Source organism: Octopus bimaculoides, chromosome 15 (assembly GCF_046866305.1).
Source record: "Octopus bimaculoides isolate indiv1 chromosome 15, ASM4686630v1, whole genome shotgun sequence".
In the NCBI taxonomy this organism is placed as follows: Eukaryota; Metazoa; Mollusca; class Cephalopoda; order Octopoda; family Octopodidae; genus Octopus; species Octopus bimaculoides.
The window spans coordinates 9,144,863-9,166,905 of NC_142942.1; the positions used below are offsets into that span (position 1 = coordinate 9,144,863).

At 36.8% G+C, this 22,043-nt stretch overlaps 1 long non-coding RNA gene across 1 annotated transcript in view; it reads left to right on the forward strand.

Moving 5' to 3' along the window:
• The first annotated feature begins 4,579 nt into the window (after positions 1 to 4,579).
• The window catches only part of LOC149132407 (uncharacterized), a 27,108-nt gene continuing 9,644 nt past the window's right edge, over positions 4,580 to 22,043 (forward strand). Inside the window, exon 1 of the long non-coding RNA XR_016244410.1 lies at positions 4,580 to 5,193. This is a non-coding gene — a long non-coding RNA (uncharacterized LOC149132407). The remainder of the gene's footprint in view (positions 5,194 to 22,043) is intronic.

Below are 22,043 nucleotides of genomic sequence, written 5' to 3' on the forward strand. Positions count from 1 at the left end.
TATATATCAACTCACAACCTAAGAAACAATAAAGCATACAACACTATTGTGCAAAATCTACCAACGCTCACTTGAGATCCAAAACTGAACATTTTGAAAACACATAGATTCATCAAACGTAAACAGCAACACAAATCACTGAAAAGACTTCTGACAAATACAAAGCTTTACACAACAACCACGAAGCCAATGGTTAAAAAAACGTGGACGTTTAAACTGTGGAACATGCACCAACCTACTGGAAGACTCGGAATTCCAATTCAGACAAGGAGATAGGTTCACAATTAAAACTAACTTCACTTCTGCATCCCAGAATCCAATTTCGTTATGAACACAAGTATAGTAGGTCAGACAAGTTTGTCACTTAGACGGAGAACCACACTACATAAGGAACAGATCCGTTTCCCAAAGTATAGCCAGTTATATTTGAGTGAACGCATAGAGAGATGTACAGGGAATCTCCAAACAAATTTCACAGTTCTCCCCACCTGCCAGTGCAAAGAAGCAACTTCTTTACAAGAACGTTTGAATAAAGAAAATATAATTAATCGAAAACTACAGAACATGCCTAAATATGAACGCATAACCAACTCTGGTCTCAGTATATATTTTAACTCATAATCACATATCCATCACAGTACATATTTAATCTTACTACTTTAGCTTATGAGTTTTTGTATGTTTATTTATCCATCCCCACCCCACCCCACCCCAAAAAATGAGCAATTAACTCCCCTGTCCCGAGTAATACACATCACCAATTACTTCCCCTCGGATTTTTCTACTCGTTGATTCATTCACAAACTTTCATACGACTAACATGGACTAAAATTTTCTGAAGAAAACACCAAATTACAATAATTTCAATGTCATAATTAGCGAAAGCGAAACTGGTCGACAACCACTATACCCTTTCATTTAAGATATATTAAAACTATGTAAACTGTGTACACTTATTTCTCAAGCCCAGTACTTATTTTACCGGTCTCTTTTGAAGTGGTGATGAAAGTACGAATACAGACAAAAGACACACACAGACACATACAAACATACACACACGTTATATATATATATATATATATATATATATATATATATATATAGGTTATCGATGTCACATACTTAATATATGCGTTGATTAGCTACGAGACAGCCGTACGCCAAATACCACTGAATACCTCAAACTAAGGCGAGACAACTCGCCCCGATAGTGATCAAGAGTGGTGGATATCAATATTTCGCTGTTTTTGCAGCTTACTATCGTTTATTCGAGTCACCTCGAAGCGAATCCGAATCGCTGGTCCGAGGTTTAAATGCAAGTAGTGCAGATTGTTCTGAGGATGCACAACAGCACCGCACGAATAACACAAAGTTTGAATTACGAGCTGCTCTAATAATCCTTTCTACTATAGGCACAAGGCCTCAAATTTGAGGCGAGGGGTTAAGTCGATTACATTGAGCCCAGTACTCAACTGGTACTTCATTTATCGAACCCAAAAGAATGAAAGATAAAGTTAACATCAGTGGAATTTGAACTCAGAACGTAGAGACGAGAGAAATACCGCTAAGCATTTTGTCCAGCGTGCTAGCGATTCTGCCAGCTCGCCGCCTTATAAGCAGCACTGATAATTTTTCTACAAGGTCTGAAATTTTGGGGGAAGGGGCAAGTCGATTACATCGACCCCGGCTCCCAGTACTTAACTGGTGCTCAATTCATCGACCCCGAAAGGATGAAAGGCAAAGTCGACCTCAGCGGAATTTGAACTCAGAACGTAGCAGCAGACGAAATACCACTAAGCATTTCGTCCAGCGCGCTAACAATTCTGCCAGCCCTCTAATCAGTTCTAATAATGGGAACACTTCAGTAATATCGACGCGAAGTAATGTTTGGGCATCACCGAATTTTACGTTAGTTAGAATATATTTATGACATATTTCAACTGTTAAACGTAAATTCACTGTAGTTACTGTGGAGAAGAAAATTCTCTTGTGATATAAAAAAAAGAAAGATATGTAAAAAAAATCATCATATCTATAAAGTGCTACTGCCTATCGGATTCCTAGACATTGATATTTCTAGCTTCTTAGCTGTTATCAATGGCATATACTGAAGAGATGTAACCTGGATAGATCCAATCAAGCAATGGCTTTAACTAAAATACAATCAAGAACATTGACTGAATAGTGCCGGTAGAGTGCCAAGGTCGTGAAAATTACAGCAAATTACAGCTGAGCAGTGTTTAGGCATAAGCGGACTTTAGATTAGTTAAAAGGTGCTTGTGACTGATATGTTGTAAATATTTGTATGTATTTGTGTATCTTTTGCTCATATATATATATATAACATATATCAGTGGAAGGTATACATACCAGCTAAAATAAAACCGAAGAGACATTGCTTTCGAATAGATTTACCTTGAGTAGTATTTGTTCAGTCCGAGTTGTGTGGGCAATCTTACGTCACTCTCGACGTAAGAAAAGAATGGATCTAGTGACTAGTCTGTCAAAAATTTGTAACTAACGTCACAGTCGTTTTACTTATGTGATATAGAATAAATGAAATTTAAAATAATGAAACAAACCGTAGAATAATGTAATGAAACCTAAAAATCCATTGTATTTTTTGACATCTCACCTCTTGCTTGACGAAGCTTGCCATCGAAATCTATAAGTAATTTTAATTTCAAACGTTGATAGAAGAATGTAGCTTTCAAATCGTGTTTATTTTACCGACCTCAGAGAGCTGATAGGCAAAGTCTGTTCTCCTTTGATATGAAAACAGTCATTCTATAATACAATCTGTTAGGTGATATGTGACTCATCTCCTGTCAACATGATTATTGGTTTTATTTTTTCTGAAGGTAGCTCCACATTTTCATGAATAAAACCTGTATAAGAAATCAAACTAAATAAAATCTAAATATATATAAATGACAGAGGCAGTATTGCTAATAACGAGAGGTAATGTTTATCCCCTCTTAAACGTGAATGTTCTGTTAGAACAAAGTATAGAATGTGGTAGACAATGGTATCTGTTAGAACATGGTAGACTGCGGTATCTGTTAGAACATGGTATCTACTGCAGTATAGTTTTTTTTATAATAAAACATTCACGTTGAGAACTGGGGATAAATACTTCCTCTCTAAATACGAGGAGGTGCTAAAAAGTTTCTGACTTTAAGGGCTTGCGAAAGGCTTAGTTAGAGGCCCAACATTCCGATGCCTTTTACAGAGCTCAGAAAAACTGATGATTCGCTGCAATAAGTGTGTGAATCTGAAAGGAGAATATGTTGAATAAAATTATAATTAACTGATCCCGCTGTATTTTCTTTTACCCAAAGCTAAGAATTTTTCAGCCCCACCTCGTACATTTTATTGCTCTCTCTCTCTCTCTCTCTCTCTCTCTCTATATATATATATATATATATATATATATATATATATATATATATATATATATATATTCTGTTCTTACGACTACAATTCTTTTTTATTGCTTCATCATTTCTTCCATAATATTTTTGATAAACCATTTGCATATCTTAAAATATTTCTTTTATAATTTTAGGTCGTTTCATTCCAATAACAATCCTTTTTACTATAGGCCCGAAATTTGGGGGGATCACATCGACCCCAGTGCTCATCTGGCTCTTATTTTACCAACCTCAGAATGGATGAAAAGTGAAGTAGACCTCGGCGGAATTTGAACTCAGAACGTAAAGACGGACGAAATGCCGCTAAGCATTTTATCCGGTGAGTTAACGATTCTACCAGCTTGATGCCTTGGAGAAGGTTAGGATCTTTTTTAAAACGGGGGCCACATTTTTCATTATTGTTTTACGTAGTGTTTTTGGTAGCGAAAGACTTTCAAACTTCGTATACTTATCTATTTTGTGTTATAGAACAGAAATAACTTACATGAAATAAATTCGAATACAAAAATATTTTTCTGTTCTATAACACAAAATAGATAAGTATACGAAGTTTGAAAGTCTTTCGGTACCAAAAACACTACGTAAAACATTAATGAAAAATGTGGCCCCCGTTTTAAAATAGATCCAACGATTCTACCAGCTTGATGCCTTGGAGAAGGTTACTATAATATATAGACCTTAGTAACGTAATTGGTGTTTTTATTTTATCGATTTCTAAAGTTTAAAAGGTAAATGTGACAACGGAAGAATTTGATTAAATATATCTTATGTAGCCTCGTATGATGGCGACGAAGGAACTAGTCCTAAGAAGCTCATCTTTGAAATCAAGCGCTTATCTTCTACTTGTTTTAGTTATTGGACTCCAGCCCTGATGGGTATTCCTTTAAAGGTATGGTCGCAGAAATCGATGGCAGTTCTTATTTTTTAAGCATGATACTTATTTTATCGGACAAGATATGCGGATATAAACAAACCAACGCCGGTTGTCAAGTGGTGGAGGCGTCTTTAAAAATTCAAACACAAAGGAACACGAACACAGACAGATAGATAGATAGATAGATAGATAGATAGATAGATAGATAGATAGATAGATATACACGCGATGGGCTTCTTTCAGTTTCCATCCAGCAAATCCATATCCGCTTACAAGGCTTTGGCCGGTGAGGGACTACAGTAGAAAACACTTGCCTAAAATGCCACGCAATAGGACCGAACCCGGAACCATGTGGCTGGGAAACATCTTACCACGCAATCACGTTGATTATTGATTTATGATACATTCACAATAAAAAATACTGCAGATATAGTTTTATAGAAAAGATGCAGGGAAACTTCTCAGTATCTTCTTAGAATTCTGATCAAGAAACGAAACCAAAGAACTCGGCTGTGAAACAGATCTTTGATGAAGCAATTAGTTATATAACTATCAATTAGTCACGGATGGAAGGACGATGCCTTATGAACATTCTTTTTATGTCTCCAAGACGAGCATGAAAAAAGAGAAGAATGTATCTCGAATCAGAGAACTGACCCAGAGCGAACTCCACTGAATGGAACCAAGAACCAGGTAAGAGGTGTTAAACCGACCAACGGAATTCAAAACTAGACATAATAATAACAGCAGAATAGATACATAGAAGAAATGCAAGGAAACACTGCAGAAGATTAGCCACATCGGTTATTAGTTTTGGATGATGGCGTCTAAAGAAATGAAACTGAGAAACTCAGCTATGAAACTTATATGTTTGTAATTATTGAAGTAAGTATTGATTTATAAGTATGTGAAGTAATTATTGATTTATCAAATAGGCTCGAAATTGCCTCAGATTTTGTGACTGGAGTATGTATAGTCGATATTATTGACCACCGACATTTTATTTTATCGACCCCGGTGAAAGAAAAGCAATGTTAAATTTCGTATGATGCATAACCAGAAGGAAAAATGGGGTGTCTAAGTGTCTAAGCGCCGTAAAGCGTTTAATTTACTGCTCCACCAATTCCTACAATGATCCTTGATGAGGTAATAGCTGACAACAACAGATATTGATTTTAAATTTTGACACAAGGCTAGCAATTTCGAGAGAGGAGATAAGTCGATTGCATTGATCCCCCCCTCCCACCGAGCTCTACTAGTATTTAATTTATCGACCCCCAAAGGGATGAAAGACAAAGTTAATCTTGACGGAAGTTGAACGCATAACGTAAAGACAAACGAAATACTGCTAAGCATTTTGTTCGACATGCTAATGGTTCTTCCAGCTCACCACCTTGAACGGGAAATATTATTTAGCATTGAATTAAGGCGGCTAGCTAGCAGAATCATTTGAACACTGAGCAAAACAGTTAGTGCCATATTGTCAATCTCTAAGTTCTGTGTTCCGCCGAGGTCGACTTTGCCTTTCATCCTTTTGGAGTCGGTAAAATAGTAGTAGTTGAGCACTAGGGTTGATGTTATCAACTAGCTCCTTTCTCCAAAATTTCAGACCCTGTTCCTTTAACAGAAAGGGTAATTAAGCGTTGGTTTAGAACATCCAAAGTGCCCAAATTTTACAAAGTAGATATCGGTCATAGCGGAATAAACTATCGCCAGTATATTGTTATCATTTCTTGGGAGCCGCCTATCCTGTTACATATAGCAAGTAAATCTACCTCAAAACTACATTGTACCTCATTAAAAAAGCCAGACATAGGTTTTCTCAAAACTGATCTACGAATAAACAACTCTCATTTATGTCTTAGTAACAAAGCTAACTCAGACCTTAGCGGTATTAAATATCATTTAGTAATACAGTAACCCCCTCGCTATATCGCGGTTCACCTATGGAGGTTTATTACTTCAGCTTACGTTGATTCCTCTGTGGTGTTGTTTTGCATATATGATAAAATAAATATATACAAATTATAACGATAATTAAAAAAGGATACAGTACTGCTTCTATTTCGCAGATTTTAACCTATCGCGTGGTGTTTTAGAACGTAACACCCGCGATAGTCGAGGGATCATTTTTTTTTATGTCAGGCCATAAACTGGCGTAAAAATTTCCTTCACAACAGAATTAATATTCTTTTACACGGTTCATCTTTTAGGCTGCGAAGATGCTGGAGCACCACCAGTGTTTGTTTGAAATTTTGGCAAAAGGCCAGCAAGTCGGAAGGAATAAGTCGACTACTACCGTTTCATTTCTTAAAATAGAATTTATTTTATCGACCCTGGAAGGATAAATGACAAAGTTGACCTCGGCGGAATTTGAACTTGAAACGTAAAGACGGATAATGCTAAGCATTTTGTTAACGATTTTGCTAGTGCTCCCCTTAACAGCCAAATTAATATCGTTTCTAACGATGGTACTGTTTAGTACCTTTGTTAATCAATTGAATTGATGCCTGCCAACAGTAAGGCACAGGATGGCAGGATTTGAACTTAGAACGTTAAGTATTTGAGCAAGTACTAAAAGGCATTTAGTAATTCTGCCAGTATACTACCAACCGTGCAGAAGTAATATTATTGGTTATTTACAGTGCATCGAAGCAAAAGAAATGATAAAGTCATTTTACGGTCTGGGCTCAAATGGTGCCAAGGTTCATTTTGTCATTGTATTCAACTACACCCAACTACCGCATTGTTAAAAATCAATATTAATGGTTATTTAACGACTATATCTCAATGAATATTAATTAAGGAATATTTATATTGTCGAATTGACAGAGTTTGCTATGTCATTGGATAGAAGTCTTTGCAGTATTTCTTCCAGCTCTCTGTTTTGTGAGTTCCAATCCTGCCTAGGTTAACTTCACATCTCTGAGTCGATAGAGAGCCTATAAAGAGCGATGGCTTGGCAGTGTTAGAAGATCTGAGAAGACGTTTTGCAACCTCTTTTTGGCATTGTGGGATCTGAGTTCAAATTGTGCCTCTTGTTACCAAAAAAATAATACAGAAAAATAAATGGAAAAAAATGCCGTCGAGACATCGCCAAAGCGAAGATACAATTGGGATCTTCTGAAGTAAGTATCTGAGTGTCTTATCTGATACTTTCCAGTAAGCAGGAGCGCATTCTAAGGGACTTTTAGACTTAGTGCACTCACACAACGAATGAATGAAGATGTATCATAATTAAATCAATGTTTAGACGCATGGCTTTCCATGCAGACGCTTGTTTCCATGGATTCTGCCAAAGGAAGAAAAAGCATATTCCGGAATATAAACAAGCTATAGTTGTACAACTTTTCTGCCAGCTCACAGACAATTCTGAAAAGAGAGAAAAGGAGAGAGTGAGAGAACTAATTACTAATCGACCTACACTACATTAATTACTAACCAAAACCAAGAATTAAACTTGAGAAAATTCTGCCACGATGACGTTAAAAAAAGCCAGTATAAACAGCTTCTTATTTTCTTTTCATCTTTACTAATGTATGAATGATTCGAAATGACCAATTGATCTTTGCCGATGGAGATTATCTCTACTTTCCTTTGATAACAGGTATACTAATCATAAACCAATGCTTTCAGTTCTGTATCAGTTCAAATCTTCCGAGTATACATAATAAAGTCCATTTTTTCTTCAAGGGTAAATACTGTAACTCTGAGAAGGGAAAAACTAGTTTTATCTCTGATTTCAACTCCCGACACCTTTTTCTGCCTCTCAAGTGAAGCGGAAAACTCAAAGCATTAAACTGCATAATGAATTTACCTACCTTAAACTTTTCCTGTTGATAGAACTTTGCCACTGGAGGTCAAAGCTACTTTGTTCTGATTCCAGGTTTTGATCTACTTACTGCAGTCAACCTACATTGCTAGGGTTAATAAAAGTAATAAGTGATGAAATTTCTTCCCATCTCAGAAATATGTATTTACTTGCCATCAACCTTATGCTAAGAATTTGAAGACAGATGCTAGGATTTAGCGTGCAGCACAATCTGATAGAATCAGCAGCGCCAAATTGTCCGCAAGTTATACGCTAGTTTTCTTGTAAATGACGAACTCAACAATTTAGATAATTTTACCCTAGGTTCACAATGTTTAACAGAATGATGAATTAGTAATAGCTGGAACAGCCTTGATCGTAAGTTTGATGAATTAGGGACTAACCGGAGGGTAAAAGAATTGCAAAACTATGTTCCTTATCCTTATCAAACAAGGTCGGTGGATAAGCAAAATTACTTGAACAGCAGACAAAAGACCTTTGCGGTAGACCTTCGCGGCATTTGTTCTAAAATTTTATGTTCTGAGTTCAAATCATTCTGCGGTCGACTTTGCTTTTCATCCTTTCGAGGTCGATAAAATAAAGTAGCAGTCAAATACTTAGCTAGATTGAATCGATTTATGTACCCGTCACAAACCTCTGACCTTGTGACTACTTTAGAAATAATAATTCTCAATCAAAACACAGATATAGGCGCAGTGTGATAAGAAGCTTGTGGTAAGAAGCTTGTTTTCTAGTCACATGGTTCCAGGTTCAGTCCCACTGCGTGACACCTTGGCTAGGTGTCTTCTACTATAGCCTAGGGCTGACCAAAGCCTTTTGAGTGGATTTGACAGACAAAAACTGAAAGAAGCCCGTCTTATATATGTGTGTGTGTGTGTGTGTGTGTGTGTGTGTGTGTGTGTGTGTGTGTGTGTGTGTGTGTGTGTGTGTGTTGTTTGTCCCCACCACCACCAACAACAACATCGCTTGACAACGGATGTTGGTGTGTTTACGTCTCCGTAACTTAGCGGTTCGGCAAAATAGACCGATAGAATAAGTACTAGGCTTGCAAAGAATAAGTCCTGGTGTCGATTTGTTCGACTAAAGGTGGTGCTCCAGCATAGCCACAGTCAAATGTCTGAAACAAGTAAAAGTATAAAATAATTTCAAAAATATATTTGTAGTAGAAATGATAAAGCGCTAGTGAGAATATTAACAATATTTATATTCCTTACGCGCAGAGATCCTTTCTCATCAGAATTGACTTTGTCTTAAATAGTTCTGGGAGTCAATAAAACAAGGGGACTCTTATACTCTCATTCGACTAGCTTATCAAAGAATTCTCCCTCCAACAACACCGTTTCCTCAAACTAGAAAACAAATATGTTGGATAATGAGAATTGAAACACGTTTAGTCAGAGCTGATTGTTCTCAACAAACAACAACAAAAGCAAAACAAAATAATACCAATAAATTCTTGGTTTCATTTTGAACAGATAATATCCATCCCTTAGAAATATATTGATTTATACCAATTTTTTAAATAATTGATAAAACAACATAAAGATAGAAATCTTAAGCTTTACCGATCTAAATATTAACAAAGGCGTAGGAGTGACTCTGTAGTAAGTAGCTTGCTTACCAACCACATGGTTCCAGGTTCAGTCCCACTGCGTAGCACCATGGCGAAGTGTCTTCTACTATAGCCTCGGGTCGACCAAAGCCTTGTGAGTGGATTTGGAAGACGGAAACTGAAAGAAGCCCGTCGTATATATGTGTATATATATATGTATGTGTGTGTAAATGTTTGTCCCCCCAACATCGCTTGACAACCGACGCTGATGTGTATGTCACCGTAACTTAGTGGTTCGGCAAAAGGCAACGACAGAATAAGTACTAGGCTTACAAAGAATACGTCCTGGGGTCGATTTGCTCGACTAAAGGCGGTACTCCAGCATGGCTACAGTCAAATGACTGAAACAAGTAAAAGAGTAAAAGAAAAAGAAAATGTTAGATAACATTGTGTGATTGATTTCACTGCATGTTACACTTAAACCGTTTCCCGATTCAAAAGTACCCGCTCGGGTACTTTTAGCGGAGCTCATTCTGTTACAAGTGTTAGAACCAGGTCTAATATCTGATTATGCCTTGTTCCTTTACACACGACCTGAAAAAACACAAAGAGGATCACGGTGGGGTATTTTTCCGCCACGATTCATTCATTAAAAATTCTCAAACTATCTTCTAGATGTTCGGGCATTACAACAAATCCAAACGCTATTTTATGCATATTTATATACCAAACTGCATTTTAAAAAAGGCCTGGTTTGTGAATTAAGTAATGTTATTGCCAATAGCGAACCTGAAGAAGTATTATACTTGTCTGAAACAATATTCCTAATAATAAGAACATATAAGCAGAAGACAAGAAATTGACATTTTATTAGAAAGAACAGAGAGAAATAATATATTATGCAATGATATATCATACACTGCTGGAAACTGATAATTCTCCGCTTAAGTCTGTGTGGTTAAAAAGCCGATTTGCAACGACCTGGTGCATGGAAACTTGAACAAGTGTTTTCTACGTTAATCTTGGGTTGTCTAATGTCTTGAGAAGAGAACCTGTTTTACAGAGACTATATGGAAGTTCCTTGTCTATAAGTGTGTGTGTGTGTGTGTGTGTGTGTGTGTGTGTGTGTGTGTGTGTGTGTGTGTGTGTGTGTGCATGTTTGTGTGCATGTGTGTGTTTGTGTAAGTCGGTGAATAAAAAATAAGTACCTTGTGGTAATTAGGTATTTAGTTATATCCTTTTACAACGAGAAAAGTCTTTCACTCACTCTCTCTCTCTCCCTCCCTCTCCCCCTCACTCTCCCCCTCCCTCTCTGTGAATATACATACAGATTGATAAAATAGACAGAAGTCTAATTATCAGGTTTGATGTAATCGACATCAAAGATAAAAAACGAAATAGAAACCTTCGTGACGCAATACCCCAGCGTGGTCGCAATCTAATGATTGACACTAGCAACAGAGTAACGTAATCTATTGCAACGTGTCAGGAAAGAACGTAGTTTTTTAATCAGTAATATTGAAAGAGACATATCTTTTCATCAACTAAATTTAAATATCATAGTTAATGGATTATAAATCCTATTGCTGCTGGCTTTATTTGGATTTGGCTAGAAGCCAATTCATTAATTTATTCTAGAGTTGATATCCAGTGGAGATTTTCTCACAATAGATTGGCAATTTCTCGATTATCGTCATGGATACATACCGAGAAGTCAAAACCAAATCACTCTATGTTTCATTTCTTTGTTTCTGTGACTATTATTACGTTTCCTTCGTAGCTTCCTATGGACATATGTATGGTGGAATGGCTTAGTGGTTGAGAGGGACTGTTTTGTAACCACATCTTTGGGGTTCGATTCTATTGCGTGACATCTTGAAAGACAAGTGTATTTACCCTTCTTTCAGGTCGGCCCAGGCTTTTTGAGTGATGTTGGGAGCGAATGTAACTATTATTACATTTCCTAAGGCGGTGAGCTGGCAGAATCGTTAGCACGCCGGCTAAAATGTTTAACAGCATTTCGTCCGTCCTTACGTTCTGAGTTCAAACTCCACCGGGGTCGACTTTGTCTTTCATCCTTTCGGGATTGAGAACATAAGCACCAGTTACGCACTAGGGTCGATGTAATTGACTAAACCCTTCCCGCAAAATTTCAGGTCTTGTGCCTATAGTAGAAAGGATCACTACGTTCCCTGCCGCATTGTTCCACTTGGGTTTGCACCCACCATATTCGCCGGACATTTTCCCATCTGATTATCATTTATTCTGCAGTCATCAAAATCCTTTGGACGGTAAAATATGAATTCGGTAGACGAGGTCAGAAAAATATTAGAGGAGTATTTTTCCTGACGGACAAATGAATTTTAGAAGAGGCGCCTTGCAAGTCTACCACATAAAAGGAGGAGCATTGTAGAACATGGAGAATATATTTTTGATTAAAAAAGAACTTTCTTTATCTTAATTTTTGAAAAATAAATGAAGTATTAAAAAACAGCATGATTTATGGGATGACCCAATAGACACATGCATATGCATAGACATTGTACTTCTATATATACCCAAACTTATATATGTATATATGTGCATCTGTGTATGTTTGTCTCTGCGTACACACATACACGCACACACACACATACACACACACTCATATATATATATATATATATATATATATATATATATATATATATATATATATATATATATATATATATATGTATATATTCAGTGACTAGCGTTTAAAAAAACCACCATATCAGTAAAATTAATTTTTAAGTATGTATACCAGATTAAGTATTTGAAAGGGACTTGCGTGGTTCTCCCAAAGTCCAACACTGGTGAGACATCTAGGAGGTTCAAAGAACACCTAGATAGCTACATTGAGAAAAAAACCAACTCCATCTTCTATCAACATGTTATAGACTGTCACAATTGCTCCTTGGGGGAACTTAAGTTATATATCCTATCTAGGGTTGATCATTTTTTTCTTTTGTCAAATAAACAAACGCTTAATATATTCGTTCTTCATTCGTTTATTACCGTTCTTATTTTATTATTTTAACTCATGTCCACTGTCCGGAAATCTTTCGTCACGAAACTGTGACCTCTTCAGCGACACTTTCCATGCATGCTCTTGCTCCGCTTAGTCCATTTTGTTCTTGTATGATGTGTATCTTTACCTGTTCATGTGTTTGCGTCTGTATTTGTGTGTGTGTGAGTGTGTGTGTGTGTCATTGTTCTTAGTTACACTATGACACTTCCCTCAGCCCCGTCCCCTTCCCCATTGCTGCAGTTGTTGCCCTTAGTATAACGCTCGGCAAGTGAAAATGTCTTTAACAGTTCGAGCCTACGCTCTTCCATAGAAAGGCACACAGGAAGGTTCATATTCACATGTGTTTGTTTGTGTGCGCGCGCGCACCTGCATGTGTGTGTGTGTGTGTGTGTGCGTGTGTTAGATGCATGTATATAAACATTCAAGCACGCATGTGTGCACGCAGAAAAATATGTATATTTCAAGCCTGCAATGTAAACAGTTGGCAATATCATTTCTGTTTACTTTTCCCATACATATATTACTACTATTACTTGTTTTTGATATTAATATAATCCGGAACATTACATCCTCTTCTATTCCTTTTATTTGGCATATTTATTTTCATTGTAGACGTTCTTTTCGTTGTTATTATTTACTTACATATTTCTACGTAATTTTTTCCACCACATGTCTTACTTTTCAAACGTCATATATCATTCTGTTTATCTATTCCTTACCCCATAATCTTACTCGTTTTATTTGCATGATTTTTTGGCTATTTATCTATCTTTCAATACATACATACATACATACATACATGCACACTCACATATACACTAATGTAATAATATAATCCTGGCCTTGTGCCAGAAATTTACACCAAAAGTATATACATATATTCATATATGTATATATAAATATATATATATATATATGTGTGTGTGTGTGTGTGTGAGTGCGTAAATATATATGAGTATATGTGTGTATATACATGTGTAGATATATATGTGTATGTATGTCTCTCTCTCTCTCTCTCTCTCTCTCTCTCTCTCTCTCTCTCGCTCTCTCTCTGTATGTATATATATATATATATATATATATATATATATATATTTATACACAAACACACATACACACACATTCAAAGAGATAGTGTTTAGGGAAAGCAGATTGAACGTCATTCTTTATTTCATATCACTACATTTGTTTTCACTCATCCTCACACTCGTATTACCTTGGTGCAATGATATAATCACCAATTGCCTAATCGCTACCATCCATCCAAGGTGTAAGATGTGTTTCTTCTGGTGATTATTTTGAAAAATTACTTCGATAAATCCGACTGTTATTTCACTCTACAGAGAATAGGAAAACCCAAAGCACAGAGCTATTTTCCAACAACTTGCAGAAAAAATTAAACCCCTAGATAAAATGGCGACAAACCGAAAGTATAACCAAAATACAAAATGAAAAAACAAAAAATAAACCCATATCCGGTTAACTTTAAAATACAATTCTATCTTCACAGTCAGATTATTAGGAAGAAAATGTTAAACGAAACAAGAATGAAATTAAGCGTTTAGAGATAATAATTTTATTAAATGACAAAGATTGACCATTTCCTTGCTTGTCCACTATCTTCTTGAAAGGGATACATATGTGTATATGTATATGTATGTAGTATTCATGTATGTATGCATGCGTATATTTAAGTAAACATGTATGTATGTTATCTTTCTCTGTTTAATTTCAGAGTAAATTTTGACCGACCTCCTACTTCGTAGAAAGGATGTGAGGCGAAGTATCTTCTTTTAATCATTATCCCTTAAATCTTAAAATGGCCTTGCAAATTTTTAAAGTCACCGATATCGTGATCATTTGTAGCATATGAATGAAGGATTTGCATTTTCTCCCCAAGATCCCAAATTCAGCCATACTTTGCCCCAGACGGGTTTGTATGTATCCTATTGCACCAGTATTAATAGATATGAAGCTAAAAGTGTATTCCGGATGCTGGATTTTCAAACTACTTATCAATTATTCATAGATGTTCTCTTTCTCTTGAGCTGAAATTTCAAATCAGAACATATCTTTCCTTTGTGGCCCACACAACGTTATCTGGCCAATAGTGTTTTAACTTGGTAATTGTTTTATGCATGTATATATGTATGTATGCATGCATGTTTCATTGACTTGTACACAGGGGAAAGTTCTGAGGGAGCTTGCGATTCTGTCTCAGTCCGGCGCTACACATTTCATGCAATCATTCAGGTGGCAAAGCCCAAGAATGAAAAAAGTTGATTGAGAAATAATAAAGAACACTGCTTAGAACTCAGCTCAAACAAGAAAGAACACAAGAAAGAACACAAGAGTTCACATGAGAGAGAGAAAGTGTGTGTGTGTGTGTGAGAGAGAGAGAGAGACTAATGAAAGGAAAACTCCTTTGCCTTTTACCATTTACTTGGTTGAGTCATTAGCCAGTGGCCATGAAGGGGCATCACCTTGCAGAATTTTTGTCACACGAATCGACCCCAATACTTATTTCAGTTTTTAAGACTGCGGCATATTCTGTCGATCAATTTTGTCGAGCCGGTAAGTTACGGGGACGTAAAGTTGTCAAGCGGTGGTGGTGGGCAAGCACAGACACAGACACCATACACACACACACACATATATCAAAAGGATGGGTTATTATACTATTCCACATCCATACCAACAACCAATAATGCTATTCCACATATACAAAAACAGATATACCAACAATCCAACGTACATCCATCATCAGCTGCCGTACGGATATCATTATGGTTTCGACACCTGGGCAGTACCATTCAATCCGGTGGTGTCAACAGCACTAAAATAGGTGTTGTTTAGGAACAAGCCAAAGAAACCACAACTTTTGAACACATTTACCCTATGTACAACAGTATCGATAAATAAATTCAATAAATAAATTACAACCACTCCTCAATACGTAACTAAACAGCTTCTTTTCAGTTGCTGTCTACCAAATCCACTTACTCGAAGTTATAGTAGAAAACACCTGCCCAAGATGCCACGTAGTGAGACTGAACTCGGAATTATGTGGTTGGGAAGCAAACGGCTTACCACACAGCCACGTGAATTCGCTAGATTTTGCGTAACGCTGGGAAAATATAAATCACGGTTAAAAATTTAAAATTTCAGATGAAAATAAAATAAAAATTATCCTTGAATATGGGTTAGAGTCTCAGGTTTATACAAACACATTCGAGGATGTAGGCAGTCGGCTTTTTCGATTGCACCTAAGACTACAGATCCATGACTAGTGTAGTATATTTTAACGTCTTTCATGATGTCTTTCGAACTATATAGAGAGAATATCTTTACTTACTGAAGATGAAAATACGGTGCCTTAAATTTGTAGTGAGTTGATTATGGGCTGATGGACACATTGTAAATCAAGGTTTCTCTCAATTCGATTTCTCTTTTTCTTTCCATATGAGCGTGTATAAATATGACTGAGTGCATGCATGCGAAGCAATGTAATTGGGCGGCTCGTGTTTCTATTAAAATTTTCGTCGGCGTTTGTACCGATGTTGCTGTTCCCATGTATGGAATATTATATGAATGTAATGCAATATCGCTAATCATCTCTGAAATAAAAACAACAAAATAAACATTAAATAAATACATAAATAAATACATAAATAAATAAACAAATGGCCGCTCTCCGAAGTAACGGGTGTGTCAATTTACATGTGATAAATAAATCTGGGTAATGATATTAATTAATGATTGAAATGTAATCATAGATAATCAACTGAAATTAAACATCCGTAGAACTGAAAACTGACAAATGTTAACTCGAATCGATCGAATTAGGTTTCAAACGCATGCTATTCTTGTTTTTCTAGATTCCTTCCTCTACTACTACTACTACTACTACTACTACTACTACTACTACTACTGTTGCTGCTGCTGATGATGATGATGATACTACTACTACTACTAATTATTATTATTATTATTATTATTATTATTATTACTATTATTATTATAGTTGTTGTTGTTGCCGTTGTCGTTGTTATTGTTGATATTGTTGTTGCTGCTATGGCGGCGGTGAGCGAGCAGAGTGGTCAGCACGCCTCGCAAAATGCTTAGCTGTATTCGTCTTTACGTCCTGAATTCAAAGCAATATACTTTCAAACATTAAATAGCCAGCACTTCCTCAGCACTTGAAATTTGAATAAATGTTAAAAACAGACGAAAAATACAGTCTTTGGTATACATTTTTAAGAATATCAACCATATGGTTGACACACAAAAAAAAACAAGACAACCTATCAGAAAAAAAATAAGGGGAAAAAAAACAAACGTAAAACGAATTAACATCAAAACAAAATACGACAGAAAAAACAGACAGACAGACAGACAGACATATAGATAGATAGATAGATAGATAGATAGATAGATGTGTGTTTGTGTGTGTGAATGTATCTTAGATACATGTGTTTTATAGAGCTGTAAATCTACATAAGTGACTCAAGTCCAAGAGTTTTGTGCATTGCATTTATCAATATGGATATGGTCCGTTGTTTTATGCCTGCAACGAATGATGCTTTGCTTTATTGCAATATAGGTATAGAGACAAGAAAGAATAAAATATATGAGGATAAAACGGTGTTGAAATAAAGGAAACAGATAATATTTCAAAATACACATAAGTTTTTACCATCATCTACTTTCATAGGACACATTGCTATCTTCTGATAGATTACCTTTATTTAAAGTGTGAATTGACTTCGCATAGCAGTTGAAGAATATTAAAAGGAAATAATCTTGCAACTGAGAAGTAATGTTTATCGCCATTTCAATATGGCTGTTCTGTAGGAACCGACGTTACAACCGCTTTAAACCCCAAGAAGGAGCCACCTCCTGCTGGTTAGCGATGCAATCTGCACCCGATATATATTGCAAGCAAGGGAGCGAACGCTTATTATGGATTGATATCCACCACTGAGAATAGGCACAAATAGCTCAAAACCGTACGGTCTGGTGGGCCCGTCGTCAGCTAGAAGATGGTAGTGGTTTGCTCCCCGGGCTGCAATACATATCGGGTCCAGATTGCATTGATAACCAACTGGATGAAAATCATCCTGGGGTAGTAACGTCGGTTCCTTCGGAACAGTCATATTGAAGTGGCGATAAACGTCACTGCTCAGTATAGTTACTACATTCATCTCTTATAGAGATTTTCTAACTAATCATTTAACTATTTTTCTGAAATGACTGAATGGCGGAATCTGTGTTGGACAGTGCCTGAGAGTAAGTACAGTGTGTGTGAATAGGTGAACACATTACTGTGAGTGTATATCAGAGTAACAGAAATGATTGTTGAGGGGTAGTGTATATGTGTGTCTCTGTGTATAAGTGAAGAGTGACCTGTATATGTGCGTGTAAGAAGGAAGGGATACAGACGTTCGAGAGGTTTTGAGATTGGAAGTGTATATATGCTGGACGGTGTGATTTTTTTGTTTGTGAAAGGTCTATGTTCGTGTGGATACCTAGATACGAAATCTTTCTATTTTTTGTACTTGTGTTCGACCACGTGAGTGTGCCCGTTGGCCGCGGTTTACCAACTGTGTGCGTAGGAGAGGTGCTTTCTTCAGGCTACCTTTTCTAGGCCGCTCTCCATGTAAATCAAGCAGTGCTCTCACTTCTTGGTCGTTCGAAATGCTGCCAAGTGATGTTGTTGTCTCCGGGTCAACACCAGGGAACCAATGCCTCGCACCGACTGCATGCAGTTTGAAAGCTGCGGCTTCCTGTGACATCTTCCACCAACTGTTTTCTTCCCCTTCCCATTGTTACAGGGCTTGGGGAGTTGTGGTCGTGGTCGTGAAAGTGAGCAGGTCCTTCGGCCTACGGGATGGAGTTTTAAAGTGCAGTGGCGTCTACACAGAACTGGGTCCCACCCGTTACACTCGGGGTGTATCTGCTGTAGCCTAGCAAGCTGGGACGATGACAGAGAGGTCCTCGGGTCATAGGTTTTATACCAGAGTGTCCTCCTAGACAGGCTGTGATCATGGCTAACGAGCCCCATCTACTCGGAGTGGCCTGGTTATACTGCACCAGACACTCACAGTCATCCTCTCCTATTGGTTTATATCCAGGCGGTACCACGAGGAGGTCAGGGTGGAACTTGGAGTTTGCGTCACTCTGTGGAAGTCTTAGCGCAGTATGGTGCTCGCTCATGCCAGCATCCCGTGACTATGAGGATTCCATATATTACCCATACATATATATATATATATATATATATATATATATATATATATATATATATATATATACTAGCAGAAAGACCGCCCGGAGAGCTAGCAACTTGATAATATTTTTAATAATTTCACATTGATATTTTCAGTCGCATATTTTTGGGAACGTCCCATATTGAATTGCAAATTTCTAATGTGATATTTGCGGAATAAAGAAATCAAACCTGAAGTGTGTGTGTGTATGTGTGTGTGTGTGTGTTTATATTAGAGCAGGGGTTTCCAAAGTGGTCGAGATTGACCCCTGGGGGGTTGATGGGACTATTCAAGGGGGCGATAAATGCACATCTACTTATTATTATTTATTTATTTTCTTGTACATGCCTGGGAGTCGACGAAGAGGTCAAGGATTCCATGAAGGGGATCCCGGTGTTAGAGAGAAAGTGTGTGTGTGTGTGTGTGTGTGTGTGAGAGAGAGAGAGAGAGAGAGAGAGAGAGAGGGAGGTGGGGAGAGAGAACATTGCAAACAATGAATGAATTCAACATGGAAAGAAAAACTCGTATAAATAAAAGCTCGTTAAAAACTATCTTGTACCGAATATCTAAATTTGTGAACTTGAAATAATCAATAATAAAAGGAAGTTCAGAAAGTAAATGTTCCTGGAAACTTCAATTTATAAAAAAATGTTACTTTTGTTTTAAAGTGAAAGAGGGTAGAAAGTCAAAGATGTATGATGTATGTGTATGTGAAATGAACATGTATGTGTGTGTGTGTGTGTGAGAGAGAGAGAGAGAGAGAGAGAGAGAGAGAGTGAAGGAGTGTGTTTTCATGTATACGTACGTAAATAAATATGCATCCACTTTCTTCTATGTATGTGTGTGTGCGTGAGAGAGAGAGAGAGAGAGAGTGCCACTTAGACATCACTCTATCTTTGTCTCACACACACACACGCACACACGCATACAAAAAAGATGTACGCATATGTATTTATGTATGTAATACATGACAACACACCCATTTAGTCTCTCACTATATCTCTCTCTCTCACTCTCTCTCTCTCTCTCTCTCACACACACACATGCGTGGATATATACAAACGTACATACAAAAACACACGTGTGTATGTGTGACTGATTACAGATGCATAGACCTGAGCACGGTGCGCAAAAAGTAGATGAAGAACTTTTTACGGAAATTAACAAAGTGTGCGGGTTCAAGCAAAAGAATGCTAAACTATCTTGTACCGAATATTTAAATTTGTAAACTTGAAATATTCAATTATAAAATGAAGTTCAGAAAAATAAATTATCCTGAAAACTTCAATTCAAAAAAAAATATCACTTGCTTTGTTAATGTTTCTTTCAGTAATTTGTCGTAGTTGTAATATGTTGTTGTTGGCACTCCGTCGCTTACGACGTCGAGGGTTTCAGTTGATCCGATCAACGCAACAGCCTGCTTGTGAAATTAACGTGTAAGTGGCTGAGCACTCTACAGACACGTGTACCCTTAACATAGTTCTCGGGGATATTCAGCGTGATACAGTGTGACAAGGCTGACCCTTTGAATTATAGGCACAACAGAAACAGGAAGTAAGAGTGAGAGAAAGTTGTGGTGAAAGAGAACAGCAGGGTTCGTCACCATCGCCTGCCGGAGCCTCGTGGAGCTTTAGGTGTTTTCGTTCAATAAACACTCACAACGCCCGATCTGGGAATCGAAACCGCGATCCTATGACCGCGAGTCCGCTGCCCTAACCACTGGGCCATTGCGCCTCCATCGTAGTTGTAATATATCTGTCACTTAGAGTAATTTCAAGGTAACTCTAGCGCGTTTAGCGTGCTAGAAATAACAGCGATCTCATAGTCATTATTGTTAGGCTTATAGCGTTCCAGACAGCCATACCAATAAAAAAATTTCTTAATGTTTCTTTTTAAAAAAATATACATGTGTACTATATCATGAAAGCCTCAAAGTTATACAGCTATTTTGTCTAATAGCATTCATTCAATCGATAATTGTTTTCCATTGCGTATATAGAATAAGCTGTCGGTTTTGCGAGTTAAGACTTGAAATGAAAACATTGAAATGAGTATATATGAAATTATCATTAATGAAAATAGACGTGACAAAGAGTGTGAGACTGTTGCGAATGAAAACAGAATATCTTGACTGCAACGAATCTGTAAATTTGTGAAAAACTTGAAGTTCAAATAATCAATAAACTCCAGAAATCGAAATTACAGGAAATTTCTTGGAAGATGAATTTATTAAAAAAATTTCCAAACAGTCAATCCTTTAATAATTGCTTTCTTTTAGTAACTGTTATGTACCTAATTAATAAGCAGTTTTCTTACTAGCAGAAAGACCGCCCGCCAGGCGGTTTTCTGCTTACCTTTTGATAATATTTTCACATTTGATTCCTGTTTTCTAATAATTTTTATATTTTACATGTAATTATTTCTTTGTATAATAGTGCTCACTTGCTTAGTAAATATTGCTTTCACTATTTTATTACAGTCATAATCTCTCTTTTTTCAACAAACATCACGGCAGTCCAACAACAGAGGGAGAAACAATTTGTCAAGTTTTACCTTCCACTCAAAGTAACATTGAGATTTCAATTCAGCAGCCCATCTGTAATCTTTGCAGTGTATGTGAGATAAAGAGAGAGAGAGCGAGAGAGAACATTGCAAACGAATGAAATAAACATGAAATGAAAAAATCGTGTAATTAAGAGGGCATCACGACAGATGTATATGTTCCCAACTTTGTTGCCTCATGACATCCAGAAAAATGGATACTTTTTAACAAAATTTTCTACAAATACCGCTTAGATGTTCTGGCTTCAGAGTATATAAGGATTTATGGGAAAGAAATTTTGCGAGGGGGGGGATATATATATACAGGGGGTGGTAAATATATTGTCATCTAAAGTACGCAATTAAGGAAGATAACATTCACATCTCATTTTAACAGATATATTTACCAAAATTACATAAAAATACATTCAACCATCGCCTCCAGACGACTTCTGGACGGTCTGCTTGTTTAAGTTGCTGAATGCTGCC